The 23,364-nt window shown below is 42.9% G+C and overlaps 1 long non-coding RNA gene across 1 annotated transcript in view; it reads right to left on the reverse strand.

Moving 5' to 3' along the window:
* Positions 1-1,671: 1,671 nt before the first annotated feature.
* The window catches only part of LOC132230748 (uncharacterized), a 54,893-nt gene continuing 33,200 nt past the window's right edge, over positions 1,672-23,364 (reverse strand). Inside the window, exons 2-3 of the long non-coding RNA XR_009451928.1 lie at positions 7,380-7,500; positions 1,672-3,154 (exon numbers count right to left, since the gene is read on the reverse strand). This is a non-coding gene — a long non-coding RNA (uncharacterized LOC132230748). The remainder of the gene's footprint in view (positions 3,155-7,379; positions 7,501-23,364) is intronic.

A 23,364-nucleotide genomic window follows, 5' to 3' on the forward strand; every position in this document is an offset into this window, starting at 1 on the left:
TGATTAATGAGTATGGGTGTGGGTTTGGTGATAAGAATGTTCTGAAACTTGACTGTAGTCATGGCTGCACAGCATTATGAATGTACTAAATACCACTGAATTTTACACCTTAAAACCGTTAAAATTGTGAATTTTATGTTGTCTATTTTACCACAATTTTAAAAAGTTAGCTTGTCAAACAGAGTAGAGTCAAGCAATGTCTCCACGAACAAAATAAATCAATAAATTGAGACAGCTGTTGGGAGCACTTGTTATCATGATCGTGTCACTACATCACTTTGTACATGGACAGTCTAGAATACAGCATAATACTTGTACATATAGTCTTAACCAGAGCGTAATACTTGTATGATCCTACATATACAAATTATTTAAGTTGTGCTTTATCTTATTTAATAATAGACAAACATGGTAATTAAGCATACCTCCGACATGTTTCCTATCGGCTAATCAGGGTGATATGCAAATTAACTGCCAACCAAGATGGCAGCCAGCAGCCAGGTAGCGGAAACGAACAGGAGGCTTGCTTGCTCCAGTGAAGGAGGAAGCCAAGGTTCCCCGCCTGCCACTGCTGGGCTCTGAGCTTGCACTCTAAGCAACTATGTTGCAATTATAGAAGCTAAACAAACCCCATGCTTTCAGCCAGCTGGCCGAGCTGGAGTTGGAACAGTGTTTCAATTATAGAACCCAAACAACCCCAGATACCTGCTTTCAGAAGTCAAAGCCTCAGAGCTGGAGCCGAGCCTCAGAGCTAAAGCCGGCTCTCAGCTCTGGTGACAGCCATAGAAGGTAAATAAATCCCAGAATTAAAAAAAAAAAAAAAGGAGAGGTTGGGAGCTTCAGTCACCCGCCAGCCTGAAAACGGCCCTCAGCCCCTCACCCAGACTGGCCAGGCACCCCAGTGGGGACCCCCACCCTGAAGGGGGTGTGACCAGCTGCAAACAGCCATCATCCCCTCATCCAGGCTGGCCAGGCACCCAAGCGGGACCCCCACCCTGATCCAGGACACCCTTCATGGCAAACCAGCCGTCCCCCACCTGTGCACCAGGCCTCTATCCTATATAGTAAAAGGGTAATATGCCTCCCAGCACTGGGATCAGCGGAGCCGCAAGGCCTCCCGAACCCAGGATCAGCGGAGCTGCGAGGCTTCCTGGCCCCTGGAGCAGCGTGACAGGGGGCACCACCCAAACCCCCTGATCGCCCTGTGGCTCTGTGGGTGACAAGGGGCGGCGCCCCAACCCCCTGATCCACCCTGCTCTGTGTGTGACAGGGGGCAGTGCCCCAACTCCCCTATCAGCCCTACTCTGTGTGTGACAGGTGGGAGCTCCCCAATCCCCTGACCAGCCCTGCTCTGTGTGTGACAGGGTGCGCCCCCCCAACCCCCCTGATGGGCCCTGCTCTGTGCATGACAGGGGGTGGCGCTGCAACCTCCCCATCGACCCTGCCTTGAGTGTAACAGGGGGCGGTGCCCCAACTCCCCAATCGGCCCTGCTTCTGAGCCTGACCAGGGACTGCACCTAGGGATTGGGCCTGCCCTCTGCCACCCGGGAGCTGGCCTAAGCCAGCATGTCGTTATCTCCCGAGGGGTCCCAGACTGTGAGAGGGCACAAGTGGGGCTAAGGGATACACACTCCCCCCCCCCCCACCAGTGCACAAATGTTTGTGCACCACTCCTCTAGTAAATTAATAAAAGTAGTTCCCCAAACATAACAAAATGCCACATGGTTCCACTCACTATTTTACTTGGCTTTTGACTACAAGGCTGGGGTTGCATTGAGAGATCGGCTTGTAGGCTACAGAATTGTCTGATTTCTTTTTAAGTTGGGGAATATGCAAGGCCCAACAGGTCCCTATTATCAAAAGGACAAAAAAGGAACAGGGTCCTGTACACACTGAGCTTATGTAAACCACCGAAGGCTGTAATAGTATCTCTGGCAGAGGAGACTGCACCCTGGAAAAGCTAAGAAATGTTTCCAGGATTTCACTCCAGGATGTGGAGGAGTCAGGACCAAACTTGCTTTTGCCGCCTTCCTAAGCCTTTCCGCTCCACCACGCTACAGTTCAAACTTTTCAGCCAGATGTTCAAAGCTCTTCACAATCTGACACCACCTGTTTAAACACCTATTTTGAAACTTCATAACATCAGGCTGATCTTCCCTTTTCCTTATAAACATGCCTTTTCATTCCTAACTTCCAGCCTTAGGTTACTTTCCCTTCCTCACACTCATCATCTTTGCTACTGTCTCAGCATATACAATTCTTAACCATCTTTAGAATGCAATTCCAGCCTCACATCATTTGTGAAAAATTCTCTAACTACTCCAGCTTCTAATGGACTTTCTTTAAAAACAAACAAACAAACAAAAAACATAGAAACCACTTTGAGACTAATGATTTGTATAATGAATCTGGGCCCTTCTCCGTTGCTGGACACGGTGGTTTTGTTTAGTCAATCTCTCTTTCACTCTCTTTCTGTAGCACAGTTTCTCAACCTCAGCCATTTTAAGCCAGACGATTCTTTGTTGTGGGGGCTGGCTTGTGTATCGTAAGATGTTTAGTAATAACTCTGGCCTCTACTCACTAGACACCAGTAGTACCCACCTCCCAGTTGTGACAACCAGCAGTGTCTCCAGGCATTGCCAAATGTCTCAAGGCCAGGAAAGGGAGAGCAAACTCACCCCCAGTTGAGAAGCTCTCCTAAGGCCCCTCCCTGAACCTCAGAGGTGAGAGAGCGGAACAGTACATTTCCCTGACTCTGCTGCCACTAGGATTCAGGACAGGCAATAGGTTCTGACAAGTGGGTGAACCTGAGCTGAACTTGAAAGGCGACAGTGAGATAGAAACAATCTCCTTGACCTGGCTGTTTTCAAATGGCAAAAAGGGTTGTGGAGATGCTAAATATTTCATCTACAATAGTCCATGTCCGTTCCTGAGTACTGAGAGTTGTGTGCAGGAGGCGTGGTGTAGGGTAAGGCATGGCTGGTCTGTGGTCCAGATCCCATTGTTTTATGAGTGTTGAGAGGCAATGTCCTTAGTGGCACAATGCTGGCAGCTTCCTGATTCTAGGTTGTCTTTGGCAGCTTGTCAAAGTGAGTTCTTGAGCTCAGCAGATCTGGTGGTGCCTTCAGAGTTGCCAGTTCCCTGGTGGTCAGTTCTGAAATGTAATTGGAGTTGGTCATGAGGGCCAGTTCAGAGTCAACTGTTGAATCCTTCCACAATTTCTTATGCACCTAGTTCTCTCTCTCTCTCTCTCTCTCTCTCTCTCTCTCTCTCTCTCTCTCTCTCTCAAAATGGGTGGTTCCCCTTTACTGCACTGAACCCATATAATGCCTTACCTATGATTATTTAACTTTTTCATTAATTTTCTTTTTTCTGAATATAATAGTCAACCCTTATCTACAGTTTTACTTTCTGATGTTTCAGTTATCCATGGTCAACTGTGATTCAAAAACATTAAATGGAAAATTCCAGAAAGAAACAATCCGTAAGTTTTACATTGCATGTCATTCTGGGTAACATGATGAAATCTTGCACCATCCCACTCTGTTCCACCCAGGACGTGAATCATCCCTTTGTCCAGCATCTTCACACTACACACATCCCACCTGTTAGTCACTTGGTAACCATCTTGGTGATTAGATAGACGGTGGCGGTATTGCAGTGCTTGTGTTCAAGTAACCCTTATTTTACTTCATAATGGCCCGAAAGCGCAAGAGTAGTGTTATCTATGATTTAAATATGCCAAAGAGAAGCCATAAAGTGCTTCCTTTAAGTGAAAAAGTGAAAGTTCTTGACTTAATAAGAAAAGGAAAAAAATCATATGATAAAGTTACTAAGCTCTATGGTAAGAAAGAACATTTTATCCGTGAAATTGCCTACTTTAGAAATTAGGATGGGAAGAGATCAACCAAAGAACTAGATTGGTGAAGACCTGGGGCAGTGGGCGGGGGCTAGCTAGAAGGGGTCAATGGAGGGAAAAGGGGACATGTGTAATAGTTCAATAATAAAGGTTTAATTAAAAAAGATATTAAAGTTTATCATATATATGTATGTATAGGAAAAAACATAGTATATGTAGAGTCCAGTACTCTGCGAGGTTTCAGGCATCCACTGGGGTCTTGGAACATAGCCCCCATGGATAAGGAGGGAACCACTGTAGTTAAATTTCTAACAGGAAGGACTCACACTTACTTCTCTCTTCTGCTTCCCATAATTTCTATCCCGTGCTATGCTCCAAGTGGGAACGAAGAAAGCAAGTCAATTAACTTGTGTTTGGCCTTCACTGAAAAACTTGCTCCCTGAATAAAAACTTGGAAGAAGTGGAAAGAGAAAAACCCCTAGACCCCTGCAATTCTCCCTCTTCTTCAATGTCTGATAGAACCTGGCCCTGCACATGTGAGCCCGGAGAGAGGAGTTGCTCCAATGGGAAGCTGCTGCGAGACCGCCTTACTAAGGGGCTCAAACACACTCTCTATTCCAGGCAAACGGCCACGTAAAACATCCAGAACATGATCTCTCCCTAGAATAGCAACCAGGCTTTTGGCTCTAGATATGTATTCGCTGATGACTCCCAGGTTTATGTTCCCAGGCCTGCCCTCTCCTTTGTATATACAAATGCCTATTTGACATTTCCATTCGCACATTTAATATTCACATTAAATGTAACATGTACAAAATCTAACTCTTCTGGCCCAGTCTGCTTCTTTCACTGTCTTGGTAAATACCACCACCACCCACTCATGTCAAGAAAACCTAGAAATAATGATTAATTTCTTCCTTCCCCTCAACCTCCACTGTCAGATCAGACTATCAGCAATCCTGTGTTTTAACTCAAAAATCTATCTAAAATCCATCCACTTCACTCCATGTCTGCTGCTTCCACTTTAGCTGCCATCACCAAGCGCTGTGTGGAATGCAATGGTGAGAAAAATAGATAGTCCTGCCCTAATGAGGGCTACATTCTAGTGGGAACACAGGCAATAAAAATAAAAACAGAGAAATAGACACGGTAGTTTAGATACTACGGAGACCTAAGGGACGTTAGCAGGGTGATGTGATAGTGAATGACTTAAAGGCTGGGGTTTATCTAAGATGGAATGATCAAGCAAAACATGTCTGAAAGCTGCCATCACCTCTCATTTCCTCCCTGGTCTCACTGCTTTCACTCTCCAACCGCCCCCCGCGCCCCCCGCCCCCCCCACACACACACATTTTAAAAAATCGATTGGATCATGCAGAGTAAAATCTACACAACTTAGTCCAGTGAACAAAGCCTCACATGAAGTAGCCGTGGCCTGGCTCTCCAAGCCCATCCTTTCCCATTCTCCCCTAATTCTTTATGCTCCAGTCCCAGGTCCTCTTTCTGTTACCTGAATTTTTTAATCACTTTCCTAACTCGAGGCCTTTGCACCTGTAATCTGGCTCTTTGCATGTTTATTCTTTTTGTCTTTCAGATCTTAGCTCACATGTCAGTCTTTCAGACTTGTTTTGTTTGATCATTCCATCTTAGGTAAACCCCAGCCTTTAAGTCATTCACTATCACATCACCCTGCTAACTTCCCTTAGTTCTCTGTAGTATCTAAACTACTTTGTCCATTTCTCTGTTTATATTTTTATTGCCTCTGTCCCCACTAGAATATAACCCTCATTAGGGCAGGACTATCTATTTTTCTCACCATTGCATTCCACACAGTGCTTGGCACATGTCATTCTTTCAGGAATAGTTGTTGAATGAATGAATACTTGAATATTTTCTTATCCATGTTTTTTTAACTTGTGGTAAAATATATATAACATAAAATTTACTATCTTAACTATTTTTAAGTATTCAGTTAGCGACATTAAGTCACATTCACAGCGTTGTGCAATCATCACCACCATCCATCACCAGAACCCGTCATTTTGCAAAATGGAAACTCTCTACCCATTAAATAAGAACTCCCTGTTCTTCCTTCCCTCCAACCCCTGGAAACCACTGTTCTACTTTCTTCCTTTAGGAACATGACTACTCTAGGTACCTCATATAAGTGTAGTCATACAGTATTTGTACTTTTGTGACTGTTTTATTTCACTTTGCACAATGCTTTTAAGGTTTATCCGTGCTGGAGCACGTGTCAGAATTTCCTTCTTTTTAAAGCCTGAATAATATTCCATGTATGTACATATAACATTTTGTTTATCCATTTATCTATGAATACTTCGGTTGCTTCCTTCTAGGTTTTGACTATCTTGAATAATGTTGCTATGAACATAAGTGTACAAATATTTCTTCGAGACCCTGCTTTCAATTCTTTTGGGTATACATACCCAGAAATGCAATTGCTGGTTTATACTGTAATTTTACTTTTAATTGTTTGAGGAACTGCCATACTGTTTTCTATAGTGGCTGCATCATTTTTACATTCCCACCAGCATCACATGAAGGTTCCAATTTCTTCACATCCTCACAAACACTTGTTATCATTATTTTTTACAGTAGCCATCCTAATGGGTGCGAATTATCTCATTATGGTCTTGATTTACATTTTCCTAATGATTGCAATGTTGAACATCTTCTCATGTGCTTGTTGGCTATTGTATCATCTTTGGATAAATGTCTATTCAAGTTATTTGCCCTCTTTTAAATCAGGTTTGTTGTTGTTATTGCTGAGTTGTAGGAGTTCCTTATATATTCTGCATATTATACCCTTATCAGATATATGATTTGAAATATTTCCTCTAATTCTGTGGGTTGTCTTTTCATTCTGTGGGCTGTCTCCTTGGATGCACAGTTTTTAATTTTGATGTAGTCTAATTTATCTGTTTTTTCTTTTGTTGCTTGGACTTTGGGTGTCATATCCAAGAAATCATCACCAAATCCAATGTAATGAAGCTTTTACCTTAAATTTTAGCTCTTATGCTTAGTTCTTCAATCTGTTTTTAATTAATTTTGGTATATGGTATAAGATAAGGCTTCAACTTCACTCTTCATCATGTGGATATCTAGTTTTCCCACACCATTTGTTGAAAAGACTGCCCTTTCCCCATTGAATAGTCTTGCCATCTTGTCCAAAAGCATTTGAACATAATGTGAGAGTTTATTCTGGGCTCTCTATTCTATTTCATTGATGCTCTATATGTCAGTACAATAGTGTTTTGATTACTGTGGTTTTGAACTAAGTTTTGGAATCAGGAAGGATGAGCTCTCCAACTTTGTTGTTTCAAGATTGTTTTGGCTATTCATGGTACCTTGAGATCCCATATGAATTTTAGAATATATTTTTCTACTACTTCTAAAAAAAAAAAAAAAAAAAAAGCCCTAGCCAGTTTGGCTTAGTGGATAGAGCATCAGCCTATGAACCAAAGATTCCCCCGGTTTAATTCCTGTCAAGGACACGTACCTTGGTTGCAGGCTCCTCCTCAGCCCAGGCCCTGGTCAGGGCTCCTGCAGTAGACAAACAATTGATGTGTTTCTCGCACATTGATGTTTCTCTCTGTCTTTCACTCTCTCTTCCACTCTCCCTAAAAATCAATGGAAAAATATCATTGGGTGAGGATTAAAAAGGAAAAAAAATTAAAAAGAAAGGAAGAAGGAAGGAAGGAAGGAAGGAAGGAAGGAAGGAAGGAAGGAAAGAAGAAAGAGAGAGAGAGAGAGAGAGAGAGAGAGAGAGAGAGAGAGAGAGAGAGAGACCTAGCCAGTTCGGCTCAGTGGATAGAGTGAAGGGTCCCAGGTTCAATTCCTGGTCAAGGGCATGTACCTCGGTTGCAGGCTCAATCTCCAACCCTTATCTGGGTGTGTGTGGGAGGCAACCAATCATTGTGTCTCTCTCACATCAATGTTTCTCTCTGTCTCTTCCTCCTCCCTTCCACTCTCTCTAAAATTCAATGGGAAAATATGCCCAGGGTGAGGATTAACAAACAACTCATTGCAATTTTATAGGGATTGCACTGACCCTGTAGCCCACTTTGGGCAATATGGCCATTTTAACAATACTAACTCTGCTATTGAGTTCTGTACTGGTAGGTTCCCTAGCGGCTGCTGGCTGCCGGTTGCGGGCTGGGGCCTCCCTTCCCCACCTCCCTTCCCTGTCTGCCAGCCCCCAGCCGGGGCTTTCCTTCATTCTGCGCCACCCCCTGGTGGTCAGTGCTTGTCATAGCAAGCCCAGTTGGTGGAACTCCCGCCCGAGGGGACCCTTTGCATATTGGCCTTTTATATAGAGAGAGTAACTCATTTAATCTTCAGAGTAATCCACTGAGGTGGGTACTATTATTAGTCCTATTTTACAGGTGAAAAACTGAGGTAGCGAGTTTAAGTTCTGGCAAATAAATGTCAGAACTGTAATCTCCACTCAGGGAGTCTGGCTTCAGAGATGCTATGCCACCTCTATTAATAAGTGCATCCTTTTGATGGTGGTGTTGGTGATGGATGAAATAGACACGTAAAGTTTGCCAGTAGATCTGAATGCTTCTTAGAAGCTGCCAGTGAGATGACCTTGCAACATATTAGTCCGGGCCAGGAAGCTTGTGCTTAGGGCTTTTGAGTCCAGGTCTTCACTAGTCCAAGCTGAGCTCTAGGCAAGCTTTCTTCCCAGTGCCTGGAAATCCGTGTGAACGTCTGACAAACATATGCCCTTGCCAAGCCCTTGCTGTCCCTCTGACTCAACCAGTGCCAGCATCATCGTCCGCAGTACCAACGTGACACCATGGTGGGCCCATGGGCATGCGTGATTAGTCTTACCTTAGGTACCTACCTGCCCTTCTGCGCTTCCTACCCTCGTGGCATCGGTCCCATTTCCAGACCTACAGTGCTCCCTTCATATTGTTACTTTGGGCTCAACAAATCTCTCAGATAAAACCTGACCGCTGCCTCTGCCTTAAGGCTGCTGCAATTTGATAGGGCCTGTTTTAAAAGGTCAGTCTTGTTATTTGTGGAAAACAACAGCAGCCAAAGCAGAGCAGAGTTGGAGCATCAGGGTCCTAATCAGGAACTTCCCAGGGACTGAGGGCCGGGAGGATGGATGGAAACCTTCCTTGACACAATCCTGGGCCATGAATCTGATGTAATAATCTGTAAACACATACACACACATGTGCGCAGTAGTCACAGATGTATTTTCCCTCCTGCTGGAATACTGAGCTGGGGAAAATATTCGGAGCCTGAGCTGGGACGTTGCTAGTGAAGCGGAGATTTCAGGTGAGAAATAAATGTGCAGAGCAGATGCAGTGACCTTTCTTATTTGCAGTGTTTTCATTCTGCTGTTTGCACGGCAGGGACCCTGGCGTCAGAGGCTCTAGCGGCCTGAGGCTGTGTTGGAGAGGAAATAAATGAGCCTGCCCTACTTCCAGAGGCTCTAGTAATCTGTGCAGCTGGGAACATGGGCAGCGCAAGATGCGTGTGGACGATCGCCCTCTAGTGGCTAAAAGTAGGATCTGCATCACCTGCTCTGATAGGCAGAGGAAAGCAGAGGGAACGCTGAGTCAAAGCATAGGATCATATCCTTTGCGGTAGCATGGATGGACCTGGAGATTATTATGCCAAGCGAAATAAGCCAGACCGTGAAAGACAAGTACCATATGATCTCACTTATATGTGGAATCTAATGAACAAAAGAAAGTGACGGACAAAATGGAAACAGAGGCATGGATACATGGGACAAACTGACAGATGTCAGAGGGAGGGCGTGAGGAGGGACTGCAATAAAGAAGGTGAAGAGATTAGCCAAAGGACATGTATGCATAGCCATGGTCACAGACAACAGTGTGGTGAAGGCCAGAAGAGTGGGGGCAAAGGGTGGGGGAGTGATGAGAAGCATCTGTAATAGTATCAACAATAATTTTTTTTTTAAAGTACAGGGTCTGTTGAGATGATCCTGTTTGTTCAGCATCATCCTGGGTGTTAGGGAGATTCAAACATTACAAGCAGGCAAACGGAAGGAGCGTGTTCTCTGTTCTGGAGAAATCAAAAGAGCATATGGTTTCTCTACTGACTTGATGTCATAGGAATTTCTGAGAAGGGAGAGAACCACACGGATCAGAGTCATCCAGGAGGCTGAGCCTGGAAGAACAAATGGACTTCAGATGAAGACGGAGGATGTTCTGAGACGGGAGAATAGCACAAATTAACGAGAAGAAAGAAGATTCTTGATGGAGTGGAGATTCCTAAGGAAAAACTCTGACAGTCTGTGGTGTGTCGCGATGACTAAAACGAAGCCATGTGGTCAGAAACTGAAGAATAAAAGATCCAGCCCCCTCCGCTCTTTGTCAAGGCCCCTCCTCCAGTCCCCACCAGCCCGGGCAGCTTCTCCACTCAGAAGTGAGCAGAGGAGTTGCTCTTTCTGCCCCAGCGTATGGCGAATTATGGTGAACTATGACAACATGATCAGGAGTTGCAGATTCAAATGCTACTAGGGCCAAGTAGTTGATGTAAATGCATGAAACAGACTGGGTGGAGGATTCTGGCATTTATGAGATGTCAACTTTCGTTTTAAATTTTGCAGTGACATTTAGCCAGCCTAGAGCATGGATGCGACTGGAAGTAGTGGGGGCTGTGACAGAAAGGGGAGCGCTGGGACTGCTTTCGATGGGCCGCAGTGACCCAGCTCGGCCACTTGTTATGGACAGGAATGCAGGTCCACTTGCCTAATATCCCAAGCTTTCAAGAGAAGTACATTCTCTAAAATTTTATGTGAACTCTCTCAACGTTTAAATGTCCGGTCAACTTTTTAAAACAGCACCGATCAAACAAAACACTCGGCCTGTTGGTTATCACTTTAACAATTGGGATTCAGATTAATTAAGTTTATTCTGAAAAATGTTTTAAGATGCTGAATTAAACAGACAAATTTTACTATAATTCTTATGACTTGGGGTAATCTACTGACGTGGGGAGCTGCTTTCATTTCTTTTTGGTGAGAGAAGGAAGTGTTTTTTCTCTGATGGGTGCCTTGAAGAGCTTGGCTGAGTTCTGGGATTTTGTTGCTCCCGTCTCTCCACCACTCATTACCTTTCTGAGCCTCTGTTTTTCATCAGTAGCATTGGCAATCTGATTAGAGGTCCTTTTAGCTCAACAATCTATGACTCCTAAGGCAACAACTAGATCTAAGATTCTACGATTCTTACTCCAATCTGAAAGAGAGAGTGTTTTCCAGCTGACCTCACCTCACAGAAAGCTCAGGGAGAATGTCGTTTTATGTGCTGGGCTCCTGTCATCCTCCACGGGAGGCAGTACAGTGTAGCAAAGTACCTGTCAACCTTGGCCACACATTAGAACAAGCGGCCCACAACAAATATTTTTGCAGCCCAGTCAATACAACAGTATGTAAGAAATGTTTTAATAAAAAATCCATAACTTAATTTTTACAATACCCTGTTATACATAATCTATATATTTAAAAGCCTAAGCAACTGTTACACCCGGTCGGCCTAACGGCCAATGGACTGGTCACTATGATGTGCACTGACCACCAGGGGGCAGATGCTTAATGCAGGAGCTGCCCCCGGGTGGTCAGTGTGCTCCCACAGCCAACCTCCCACGGTCCCTCCCCACCACTGGCCAGCCCTGATGAGAACTGGGCGAGATGGCCCCAATTGCCCCGATCACAGACCAGGCTGAGGGAACCCACCCATGCACGAATTCGTGCACTGGGCCTCTAGTTATTAATAATGAACAACATTCGCTAATGACTGATTACTATAATCATGTTGCATTCATTTCCCTTACATGCCTTACCCACAGGTGCACCATTTCTTGCCACTAATACTAGCAGCAAACATTTTAGCAGCCAATTCCATGTCATTAGTCTTGGACTGACTTGTTTGGTATGCACAACAGGAAATATTTCACTTTTGGAGACCAAGAAAAATAGTTTTATTTGCTTAATGCTTATTATTTTGTGTAGTTATTCAGTGTCTGGTAAGTTAATGTTCAAGAAAAAATATTAATTTTTAATAAAATTTTCTATTATTTTGTTAATGATTACTCATTTATTTCAGCCCTTTGTATTCAACATGTCTCTATTGAAATAAACCTACATTTCTATGAAAATTGAAGCTTTTGTTTTTGTGTGGCCCACATATACCTAAACTTTGTTTATTTGGCCCATGTTAGTCTTTGAGTTTGACATGCTTGCGTTAGAATGAACTGGGACGTTTTACAACAAACCTAATTCCAGGCCTCATTCTGAACTACCCAGACAAATGAAAGGGGACTCTGGGGATTGGTCCCAGTGTGGGGATGTTTGATTTTAATGTGCAGCCAGGACAGAGACCACTGGTGTAGGCACAGGCAGGTTTTCAACCCAGGATCTGTAATCTGATGGACCTGGGTAGTGGCAATACACATTGGAGCTTGAGGCAGAAGGAAAAATGTGGCCCCTATCTACATTTATCAAATCATCCTCTCTTAGGGTGGCCAAATTGGTAAAAGTAAAAATCTCTAAAATAAGAAATCATGACTAGAGCTAAAGTCTGCATTGACCAGTCTGTTCATGCACTGTTGCCAGCCTTCCTCAACTCGGTGGCTGTGCAATGCCCAGTGCTGGGAACATGGGCTGAGAGGAAACGACTGTTCCTGTTGCACAATAATACAGGGTCATAAACCAACAATAATCTGCCTTTATCTAAAAGTGCACTGACCATCAGGGGGCAGCTCCTGTGTTGAGCATCTGCCCCTGGTGGTCAGTGCACGTCATAGCTACTGGCTTGTTATCTGGTCATAACGGTCGCTTAAGCTTTTATACATAGACTAGAGGCCCGGTGCACAAAAATTTGTGCACTGGCGGGGGTGGTGAGTGGCGGGGGTGTCCCTCAGCCCCACTTGTGCCCTCTCACAGTCTGGGACCCCTCAGGAGATAACCACCTGCTGGCTTAGGCCCACGCCCTGGGTGGCAGATGGCAGGCCCGATCCCTCGGTGCCTGCCCCGCCTCCCCGGGTTGAGCACACAACAGGACTGATCCAGGGGTTGGGGGCACCATCCCAGGTCAGGTCGCACACCGGATGCCCAGGCAGGCTGGCCGATTGCTGCTGCACTGCCCAGCCACCTGGGGTCGGGTCGCACACAGACGCCTGCCACCCTGGGTCGCAGATAGCAGGCCCAGATGGTGGCAGGGTAGGCGGGATGGCGCTGTCCCGCCCCACCACCCCGGGTCGGAAATAGCAGGCCCAGATGGCGGTGGGGCAGGCGGGATGGAGCTGTCCCAGCCTGCCTGCAGTATGCAAATTAGCCGCCATCTTTGTTGGCAGTTAATTTGCATATCGTGCTGATTAGCCAATGGGAGTCATAGCAAAGGTACAGTCAATTACCATGTTTGTCTATGATTAGATAGGATGAGAATAGTTTGCTCTTCATGGATGGTTTTAATTTAAACTTAAAAAAATCAAATTCAAATATTCTTTATCTTGATTACTGAGATTTTGCCTCTCAAATTTTGCACCCAAGGAGAGTGCTTCCCTCATCCCATCCTAATTCCAGTTCTGAACCTGGGTTCAAATCTTGCCTTTGCTTAGATAAGTTACTTAGCCTAAGCCTCACTTACTCATGTGTAGGGTGTGGTTAATGCCAGCACCTCCTTTATTGAGCTGTGACGTTTAAACGAGGTGATGTAACGAAGTGCCTAGCACAAAGTGGGAGGAGCTTGAATACTCCTTGGCCAAGATCACCTACAAAGATTGCATCATACTATGGTTACCATGGTTCCAATTTGTCTCCTTGTTCCAAGAGACTTGGCTTACCCGGAGTTTGCCAGTTCTCCTTAGGTATAGGATTGGGGCTGCTTCAACATTGTAAACTATCTCCAACCAAGGGATTCTAGAGTAGAGGTGTTCAAGCTCTTCCACAGAACCCTAGGAACCCCAAATTAACCAGATGTTATTTAACAATGACTATATAAATTGTACTTTTGGGTGTAATTATTTTGGTCTGTTTTATATATTTGGCTCTGTGTAAATTTTATTTTTATCAATTTAAAGAAAAAGTTCCATATTTTAAAAAGCTTAAGGACTGCTCTTCTAGATCCTGTTTCTCAAAGTTTAATGTCCATAAAATTCAGTGTGCAGGAGGAGCATCTTATTAAAATTCAGGTTCTGACTCCGCAGGTGTGGGGTGGGCCAGATGTTTTGCATTTGTAACAAGCTCCATGCAGGATTGGCTACATAATTTGTGGGGCTCTGTGCAAATAAAAATACAGCACCCCTTGCTCAAAAGTCATTATCAATTCCAAGATGGCGACAACAAAGCATTAAACCAAGAGCAGAACCCTTCTAAGCTCTGGGCCCCACACCCATGACGCCGCTCAGCTTCTGGGTGATGTCTGTGCTGCTGGCCTACTGCCATATGTTGAGTAACATGGGTCTAATCCAGGGGTGGGCAAACTTTTTGACTCGAGGGCCACAATGGGTTCTTAAACTGGACCGGAGGGCCGGAACAGAAGCATGGATGGAGTGTTTGTGTGAACTAATATAAATTCAAAGTAAACATCATTACATAAAAGGGTACGGTCTTTTTTTTTTTTTAGTTTTATTCATTTCAAACGGGCCGGATCCGGCCCACGGGCCGTAGTTTGCCCACGGCTGGAATCAGTGGTGCCCAATAGAACTCAGTGTGATAATGAAAATGTACTATATATTTGCTGTTCAATACAGTAGCCACTTTGCCACATGGAGTTATTGAGCATTTGGAATGTGGCCAGTGTGACTAAAACTAGTTTTATTGAATTTTACTTTAACTTAAATAGCCCATGTGTCTCGTGGTTGCTGTATTGGACAGTGCAATTTGGTTGTTGACTTTCCCCAGCAGGACAGCTTCCTAGTCTAGCACATTGTCAGTCTTCAAGTTGACTATGGAACATTACCATCAAGGGACCAGATCTTTTCCTTTCTGCTTTAATAGGTCTATTTAATCTTTTTTTCTTTTTATCTGACAGACAATGCTATTCCAAACATTCTCATGGAAAAGAACTGGCCAAATCTGGGAAATAATAATTTTTACATCAAAAAATTCTATTTAATTTACTTGGAAAATGCTGGCAATTCATATGTTAAAAGTTACTTGCCTTCTTTTATAGGGCATGATTGACAGCCTTTAAGTGCTGTCTGTGTCTTTTAGAACTAAAGTGACTGACACTCTTCGAGCAGAGCACGCTTTTTGCAGCCTTGATATGTGACTTGATCTCCCTGATGTGAAGCTGGTTTTTAGGTGTCTGGGCTGTTCCTCTAGTTCTTTTGTTTTTTGTGTTTTTTTTGTGGGGTTTTTTTTTGTGTGTTTTTGAATATATTTTTATTGATTTCAGAGAAGAAGGGAGAGGGAGAGAGAGATAGAAACATCCATAATGAAAGAGAGAATCATTGGTCAGCTGCCTCCTGCACACTCCCTACTGGAGATCAAGCCTGCAACCCTGGGCATGTGCCCTGCCCAGGAATCCAACCAGCGGCCTCCTGGTTCATAGGTTAATGCTCAACCACTGAGTCACTCTGGCAGGGCTGCTTCTCAAGTGTTTAGCCCTCAGTGGCCAGGCGTCTTCTTTCTGATCATTGCACTGAGCCTGTGCAGGGAGAGCCTCATGCTAGGAGAACGCACATGAGTGCCACCAGGCTTGCCATAGTGTAACAAAGAGGCACTTCAATTCCGAAGGGGTTTTTTTTGTTTTTGTTTTTTTTGTTTTTTCTTTGTTTTTTTACTGGTATTTGGGCTGAGTGAAATCTCCAAATTGCTAAATTGCTAATCTCCAGAGAGGTTTTCTGATTTCCAAACTATATTCAAGACTTTAAACTTTCTTTTTGAAACAGGATTAAGTTTGGGGATGGGTTAGTAAGAGAGAGAGGGAAGAGAGAAGAGAGAGAGGATAAAAATTTAACATCTGTCAAAGAAATAGAAGTAAAAGATGCTACCAGAAGGTTGGAGACCAGGAAGGAGGGGGGAATGTGAGAAAGGGCTCATTTAAGAATATCAGCCAGAAAACAAAGTTCCATACAACAGGAGTTTATAAGTACCAGGAAAAACAGCCCTTGGTTTTAGTGACTGTTTTTTTCTTTGTATCTGTAGTTAGTTCATGGCTCTTGACATCAAATCACAAAACACAGGAGTGATTAAACGTTCTCCAAATGGGTCACTGCTTGGCAGCCCCAAAATCTGCTCTTTAGAAACCTAACACTTCGAAATGGACCCAGGAATCTATAAAAAATTAGTAAATGATAAAGTGACAGTGAGGGAAAGGTGGTATTATTCAAAAGTGTTTTGTCAACTGGCCAAACATTTGCGGAAAATAAATATTGCTCAGTACTTACCCACTACAACAAAATAAATCCAGATGGATTAAATATTTATGTGCTAAAAATAAACAAAACCCAAACTATAAAAGTGCTGGTAGAAGAGTGGAATTTTGGGGTCAGGAGTGTGTGTGCACTTAATTTGACCACAGTTTACTCTCCTGCTGGCATGAAGGGTTCCATGTTTGCAAATCCACACCAATACCTGACATTATCTGGTTTCTGTTTTTTTGTCATTCTCATAAGACATACATTTGTTGGCTTACTAATGAATTTGAATATCTTTTCAAATAATTGTTAGTTTTTTGGGTTTCCATTTTCATAAAATGCTTATAAAATGCCAGTTTATATTCTTTGCCCAATTTCTATTGGTTTTCTGTATTTGTCTTCTTGATTTGAGAAGGTTCCTGTGTATTCTAGATATTAATCCCTTGTTAGTTTAGGCACCACAAATATCATTTTCCTCTTTGTCATCTGTTAACTTTATCTATGTCAGTCTTTGTTGAACAGAAGCTCTTCATTATAAAGCAATGAAATCCATCTCACACAGATCCATAAGTGGATGCAGTGTTGTTTGTAATGGGAACAATCCCAATTCCCATTGTCCATTGCTGGGAGAGTGTCCATTGCTAGCAGAGTGGACTGGTGAAACATTAGACACACACCAAGAGGATGGAGCAGAAATTAGAAACAATGGACCAAATACACATGGAACATCAGGGAAGGACCTTAAAATTGTAGACCTGAGTGAAGCGAGTAAGAAACAGAATTATAGATATAAATAGATATAGATATAGATATAGATATAGATATAGATATAGATATAGATATAGATATAGATATAGATATAGATATAGATATAGACATATAATTTATGCCAATTAAAATGTACAACATACAATAAGTATTTAACAAAAACATATTCAAATGAAAAAGATACACTGTGCCACACTGTATTGGCTGGTTTATATTTCTAATACATAAAGGATTCAATAATCAATAAGAAAGAGATGAAAAATAATTAAAAATAGACTATTGATATCAGTAGCAACTTATCAGAGAAGACTACAAATACATCTATATATATAAAAGCCTAATATGCAAAGTGTCCCCTCAGGAGTTCGACCGACCAGGAGTTAGATTGCTCACTATGATGTGCGCTGACCACCAGGGGGAAGCGCGGAACAAAGGAAGGCCCTGGCCAGCAGCTGGCAGCCAGCAGCTGCTAGGGACCCTACCTGTACATGAATTTCGTGCACTGGGCCTCTAGTTAGTTAATAAACATGGATACATGGTCATCCTTTTCAGTAATGTAAATAAAAACAACATGATACCACTTAAAGTACGTCAACTGGCAAAGGTAGAAAAAAGGTGTGATGATGTGGGAGAGCCAGTGCTCTCATGTAACACTGGTTGAGAAGAAGAGAAACTCTAGTTGTCTTTCAATCTCCATTCTTGATAATGGAATCTATTACTTTTTAAGTGGGCTGCACTGTTGACAGGTTCTAGCTGTGACTTGTTTTTAACCAATGGATATAAGTGAAAGTGTTGTGTAGGAATTCTGGGAAGCCTCCTTTAAAGAAAGGAGAAATGTGTCTGATTTCTGCTTCTTCCCAATGCTTGCATGGAGCCGAGCTTTAATAGCAAGCACTCCAGCAGCCATCTTGGAACACAAGGTAACTTTGAGGATGGAAGCAAGTGAAAAGGAAAGAACTCAAGCATAGTTTGGGCGTGGGCAACTTGACCTCTTGGCTCCCAATCACAAACTGGCACTGGAAAATTCCTTTTAGCCCTAGCCAGTTTGGCTCAGAGCATAGAGCATCAAACTATAGACAGAAGGGTCGCTGATTTGATTACTGTTAAGGGCACATGCCTGGGTTGTGGGCTCGATCTCCAGTAGGGGGCATGCAGGAGGCAGCCAATCAATGATTCTCTCTCATCATTGATGTTTCTATCTCTCTCTCCCTCTCCTGTCTTAAAAATCAATAAAAATATACTTTACTAGGTGTACTGGTTAATAATGAGGATTTTTTCAATAGATGGAGTTACACATATGTTGATATATATGCGATTTGATATGTATGCTATTTTTTTGTATTGACAGCAAGCTTCAAAACTTCATATGTCAAATTTGCTGAAGGTGTTAACATCATAGATATTTTTACACTTAAAAATGTCTAATTTCGTGCCAAAAAAAGAGCATTTGCAGGTAGTTTTAATTCATTACTTTATTTTGAAGAAAAGTGCTGCTGAAAGTTATTGTATACTTCGGGAAGCTTATGGTGAACATGCTCCATCTCAAGATACTTATGAACACTGGTTTAAATGCTTTAAAAGTGATTATTTCGATGTGAAAGACAAAGAACGCCCAGGTCAATTTGAACCATGCTTTGATCATGAAACAACCAGAATGGGCCAGAAGACATGGCAAAATAATTTTGCTTCATGATGACGCACCATCAGACACTTCAAAACCAGTTAAAGACACATTAAAAGATCTTGCCTAGGAAGTATTAACCCACCCGCTGTATTCACCAGAACTTGCTCCTTCAGATTACCACTTATTCCGATCGATGGCACACGCACTTTCTGAGCAGCACTTCAAAACATATGAAGAAGTGGAAAATTGGGCCTCTGAATGGTTTGCCTCAAAACAAGAAAAATTCAATTGGGATGGTACCCACAAATTACCTGACAGATGGGGGAAATGTGTAGCTAGCGATGGACATTACTTTGAATAAAGCACTTTTGATGTTTCTCTTGAAATTATCCTGTTTTCTTTGATTACAAAATCCTCATTATTAACTGGTACACCTAGTAAATGCAGCCTTCTTCATAAAAAAAAAGAAAAAGAAAAGTCCTTTTATGTGCAAGTGAGCGAGGGAGTCACACATCTCTAAGGGATCCCCTGTCCCTCATCAGCATCCCTCCCCTCCAAAGATGGCCAATGTTGCCTGAAACAAATATTACAATAAAAAAATTATTAAACATTTCTAAATCATAATAAGAAAAATGGACATTTAAGTAATTTAACTTTCCAATGGTGTGTTTTGTAAGACCTTAGCAAATATACTTGTGAAGTTATTTTGCACTAAGACTTCTGGAACACCTCATGTGACAGGTAATGCTTGCTTTGACTTTAGTTTCACTTTTCATGCATGTGTGTGGGTGATATACTTTCCATTTCCTCTCAGTGCTTTTCTGTCCATTTTTAACTGCTCTATGTATGCAGAGAGCTGTTAATGTAAACTCACTCCTTGCTCCCAAAGCCATACTATTATTTCCAGGGAGTTACAGACTAGGGGTAGTTGCATCAAAGCGAAGTTATGGGGACAGGTTTTAAATGGAGGCAAGTGGGGCCCTTTGGCTTGGAGCAGAAACTCAGCATAGGAGTAGCCACCTATAAACACCTGAGGGGCTCACGCAGCAGAGGTTACATAAAGAAGTGCTTTCTACAGATGAAATGATGCCCATCAACAAACCGGGCTCCCCTGCACGGTAGTGAGTTCCCCGATCCTGGAAATATTTGTCCTGGAGAGGACAGTGCTCCAGCGGGATGCACCGGTCAAGGTCCCATGATGCACTGGGGCTCTGTGGCTGAGTAAACATGCAACAGCCTTATGAAAGGATGAAAAGAAGACCTCAGTGGGAACTGGATGCCTGAGGAGGAGAATTTGCAGCATGTGCCCGGCAGGATGTGAAGAGCAAGACTGGGCCATGAGCTTAAATTCCTTAATGTCCTGCTTTCCAGTTAACCATCAGACCCAGTTGAACTGTCCCATCCACCACCTCCCAGTCCCTCTCCACCATCTAAACCGCCTTCCTCTCTGCCTCCTCAACCCAAACCAGGTCCCCACACCTCTTTTCCTCCATGGAGACTGCTCTTAAAACTTCGTCCTGCAAGTCTCCCCTGAGGCACTGAATGCAGTTCTGCTTCAAAACTACTGATAGAGACCGCCGGGCTCGACACACCTGCCCACTCGTCACAGAGTAGTGAGACATAGAAGTGAAGAGAATGGCCTTTAGAGTCAGATCACAGTGAGAATTCAGCCCCTACCAACCATTACCTCTTACCACCATTCAACTTTGGTTTCCTCATCTCTCAGTTGGGGAGGATAATGCAAATGACAGCTCATGTTTGCACCAGACACAAAGTACCTCAGGTAGATGATTCTCTAAGAGCTGGGTACCCTTCATTCTCTTCACCTTCCACCCATGGGATTGCTGGGAGGCCTGGCGCACTCTGAGCTCTATACAGACACCGCCTGCCATTGTTCCTCTAAAGCAGGTCAGGGGATCAGGTCTGTTGTAGCAATGGTAGCCCCAACTCCACTCCTTTCTCCCCAACGATCATGACAGCCTACTGTGATGTGATACCAGAGTGAGAACAACCAGTCTGCACTAACTCGGCATTTATCCACATTCATCTTGGACTGTTACTGGGTTGCTCACCTGTCTATGTGTGTCTTGTCTCGGTGACGGGTCAGGGTACCTCCTCCAGCGTGATGAGCTTCCTCACCCATAGGGTCGTGGTGAATGGAGAGTGTGTGTTGGAAGAGGAGAATCCCAGCTGGGCAGTTCCTCCAACTCAGGCTCAGGAGGGAGCTTTCCCAGGTGCCCAACTGAGGCCTTGGAGAGAAATGACAGGCTGTGGGTGGGACCTCAGAAAAAGGAGAGCTCTGGGGCCTCACAGCCTGCAAGCCTGGCTTGGCAGCAGCTCTTTTCCCTGCTCTCTTTTGAAAGGAAATTATGTGACTGCTGGCACGAGGCAATTATCATTTGTGAACATTTTTTTCTCTCTCGTGTCATGTTAGAGAAAGACACACACAAACCTTGCCTAAGAACAGTACATTCAGGAATTACAGGCATAAGCCAATCTACTTTTAAAAATGATGTTGCCATCTAAATTCTATTAACCCTACAATGCAATCTCCCTTAGACCAAAATATTGCAATTTCCTTCTCTTTTCACTTTCTTTTTCTCCAATTTAATTTGATTTTTGCTCTCTTTAGAGGATGCACAGTAATCAGGTTGGGCCATCATCATTTCAGTATTGCCCTTCGAGTTCCTTCCCTTTATATTTGAGCCCGTTCTCTACTTCTTCCTTAATCCACTTTTTGCCCAGTGAATATCCCAAGAAGAACTGGACAGAGATAAATCATTTTGCCTTGGAAACTTATCAGGTTGAAAAAAATAAACAATCTGCTGCCCTCCAAAACTCAGAAAATCACGTTAGCCTTAGGTACCAAGTCTGTTTATTTTCCTTTATCTGAGGGATAGATTTCATTATGAAAGCCGGGCCTGACTGAATGGCCAAAGGAGTCCCTAACACGAAAGGGAGTGCCAGAAATAATAAGTGAATGTGTTTGCTATTGAAATAGTCCAATCTGGATTTCAGAAGGGATTACATTTGTTTTTTTGGAAGGTATGAATCATATAGGTTTTAAATAATAATCCTGCAGCTTCAGCTCTTTTGGAGGGCATGCAGTGTTGCTTGCCAACTCCTGAAAGCCTGGAGAGTAATTGATTTAACAAGACTGAAGCAATATTGCTTTTCATGCAGCTTAAGGTGTAAACAAATAATTCCTCTTAACACATTTCTAATGTTTTGTATAATAACATTCATCAAATTAGGTGGAAACAAACACATCTTTTAAAAAATCCAGACTTCTTTCATTCCTTCTCTTTCTATATCCAATAAAATGAAGAATAAATAGAATGAAGAGACCAGAATGGGGCAAGTGATGAAAGCTAAGTGGCTCGTTTATTTCTTTGTTATAAATTTTCGTTACATGTTGACTTGAAAGGGAGGAAAAGTACTCTCTGCCTACAAGATGTAGTCAAAAGGATCTTTTTATTCTTTAGGAAATGAAGATGAAGAAGTAACAGCAATGATAACATTTCCATCCTGGCAAGGTGACCCCGTGTGTGGTTAGAGAGGCTGAGGAGAGTGCCGTGGTCTGGAACCATTCAAAGAAGCACTTGTGTCCACTGGGGAGCCTCAGTGAAACTCCACGACACACACTCGGGCACCCTGACTTGTTTGCTAGCTCCCGTATTCTGGTCTGCCTTGCAATCATCCTCAGTTTGGCTTCACACACGGGCATCCAAGCCCTCTGAGAGTCTGCCACCCTGAGACAAGATGGATTTGATGTTGGGATGACCTTATAAGACATCTTTCAGGTAACAAGCCTGCCAGGTTAAAGACAGCCTTAGTTATAGCCTGAGTAATGTGGCTTGGGACATTCTCAACCAGGAAGACTAGGCAATTCCTGCCATCTAAATGTAGAACCCATAATCTTTCAAAGAAAAATACAAGTCAGTTAATCTACAGGGGCAAAAAAAATAATAATAATATATAAAGGCTCAGTAGCAAAATCCCAGTCTCTTTGTCAAAATTAAATTGATCACTGATGAAGAGATAAATAGATCTAGCTAGATACTAGTATAAACAAATTAACATGATTCTTTCTGTCTATCTATATGTATCTATCAATCATGATATAAATATAATTCCAAATAATGTTTTGCTAATACTTATTATACATTATTTACATGACTTAACTTGGTATAATAATGCCAGGATTGTTTACTGTTCCTTTTTTAAATTAGCAAAATCAAAAGTAGCTCATGGTTATTCAATGAAGCAGGCAAAAGTCTGTTATTAAATCATTGTCAGTGACTCTAAGCAGGCTGTAGAGAAGATTCCCAAAATGAAAATTGACTGGAAGAGTAGGCTTGTACACTTGGTGAAGCAGACATGAGCACAATTACAATTTGCCTCAAACTTTGCAGGCAATTTACCTTTGGATTGATGTCAAGCAGGGAAAATTTCAGCCTGAGGACATTTTTTAAAAGGAGCTGATCAGTATTGGAGAACAGAGGAAACAGAAAGAACCAGAATGGGCGTGTTAATGGAAACTCCATCTCAGTCATGCCTATGCTGTTAATGTGAGTACGACAGTGGAATGGGTGTCACGGAAGCAGATAATTCGTCTTGTTCCTGTTACCCCACCATTCAACCTGCCAACCTGTCATTATTCTAAAGTAGAAATTTTTCCCCTCATTTCTGCTTTTAGTTGGCATTTTTATCTGAGAACTGAGATGCTGCCCTAATGTACCTG

Source organism: Myotis daubentonii, chromosome 3, assembly GCF_963259705.1.
Source record: "Myotis daubentonii chromosome 3, mMyoDau2.1, whole genome shotgun sequence".
NCBI lineage: Eukaryota > Metazoa > Chordata > Mammalia > Chiroptera > Vespertilionidae > Myotis > Myotis daubentonii.